This window comes from Lactuca virosa, chromosome 8 (assembly GCF_052849685.1).
Source record: "Lactuca virosa cultivar CGN04683 chromosome 8, Lactuca_virosa_CGN04683_v6, whole genome shotgun sequence".
Taxonomy (NCBI): Eukaryota; Viridiplantae; Streptophyta; class Magnoliopsida; order Asterales; family Asteraceae; genus Lactuca; species Lactuca virosa.
In genome coordinates, this window is record NC_136433.1 from 96,763,707 (window position 1) to 96,765,833 (window position 2,127).

Consider the following 2,127-nt stretch of genomic DNA (forward strand, 5'->3'; position numbering starts at 1 on the left):
CAGGATGAGATATATATTGTTTCATATATCTTGAGGACTTACCATCCTCTTCTCCCTGATTGTTTCTAGAAAAGATGCCTCCTCGACCAAGACCCAACAGAAGGGACAACACTCCGCCACCACCACCACCTCCCCAGTTCGACCCCGTCATGTTCCAGGCAGCAGTTACCGTCGCTGTAACCGCAGCAATGGAACAAGTAAACTCTGGTGGGGCGGGAGGTGGAACCGACCCTCAGAGACAAGACGGAAGTCAGGGACATCAAAAGGAGTGTTCCTACAAGGACTTCATGACTACAAAACCCAAGTCCTTCGATGGAAATGGAGGAGTCATCGCTCTGACTCGATGGTTCGAGAAGATCGAATCCATCTTCGAAATTTGCGCCTGTTCTGAAGCAAACAAGGTGAAGTTCGCCGCCTGCACCTTCACCGACAGAGCCTTGACCTGGTGGAATGGTCGAGTCAAAACCCTAATCCTACCGGTGGCTATGTCATGGGTTGGGAAAGACTGAAGGAACTCATGCTTGCGGAATACTGGCCGAGGGGCGAAGTACAAAAGTTGGAGCACGAACTCTGGAATTAGAAGATGAAGGGTTCTGACATCGCTGCCTACACCGCTAGATTCTGTGATTTGGCTCTCCTCTGTCCGGGAATGGTCACCCCGGAAAGCAAGAAGATCGAAAGGTACATTTGGGGACTAACGCAACCAACCAAAGGAAATGACTCTGCTGCGAGGCCGACCACATTTGAGAGCGCCAAGGATCTGGCTCAGACTCTGATCGATCATGGAGTCGATCTTGACGAGGTGACGGCTGCTCCTGCACCACAGAAGAAGAGTAGTGGGAAGAAGAAATTTTGGAACAAGCGCAAGGGCCAGTCCTCTCAGGAGCCATCCAAGAAACAACAAATAGTGGCAGTCCACGCTGCTACTACTCCTGATGCAGTCCCCGTTACTCCAACAAACCCTACTCGCTATGCTGGAAAACTACCTTTGTGAAACAAGTGCAACTACCATCATCAGGGACAGTGCCGGGAGATGTCGTGCACCAGCTGTGGCAAGAAGGGACACACAGCTCGATTTTGCAAAGGACCAGTCCAACCAACCAATCAGGCTCCTGGGGCGGGTGCTGGTCAAGCCTGTTGTGGCTGTGGAGAGGTTGGGCACTTCAAGAGAGATTCTCCCAAGGCAACAATAGGTGGCAATGCAGGAAGGGTGCTGGCAATGGGTCAGGAGGAAGCAGTCGCTGATCCTACCGTTGTTACGGGTACGTTCCTCCTTGACAACTCCCATGAATGCATTCTTTTCGATTCTGGTGCGGAGAGGAGTTTTGTTAGTCATGCATTCAAACATCTAATCAAACATAAATCCCAACCTTTAACCGAAACGTTCATCGTCGAGATGGCTAACGGAGAGAAAGAAAGCGCGAACGACATATTCATAGGCTGTACTCTTACCTTAGGCAATCATTCCTTTTCTATCGATCTTATGCCTGTATCTATTAAGAGTTTCGATGTCATTATCGGTATGGATTGGTTGAGTTTCGTATCGACTTAATCCTCGGAGCCACTCCTGTAGCTAAGTCCCCTTATCATTTAGCGCCGACAGAAATGCAAGAGCTATCCAGCCAGCTCAATGAGCTGATCAGCAAGGGATTCATAAGGCCGAGTTCCTCGCCCTAGGGAGCTCCAATCTTATTCGTGAAAAAGAAAGATGGATCGTTTCGAATGTGCATTGACTACCGAGAACTGAACAAACTGACGATCAAGAACCACTATCCTTTACCCAGAATCGATGATCTCTTCGACCAACTTCAGGGAGCCAGTTATTTCTCAAAGATAGATCTAAGGTCAGGGTACCATCAGTTGCGAGTTCACGAGAATGATGTGCCCAAGACAGCATTCCGAACTCGCTATGAACACTACGAATTTGTAGTGATGCCCTTTAGTCTGACCAACGCACCGACAGTATTCATGGATCTGATGAATCGGGTGTGCCGCCCTTTCCTGGACAAGTTCGTGATCGTGTTCATCGACGATATACTTGTCTATTCTCGGAATGAGAACGATCATAAACAGTACTTGAGGCGGGTGCTGGAAACTTTAAGAGCGGAGAAGCTATATGCAAAATTT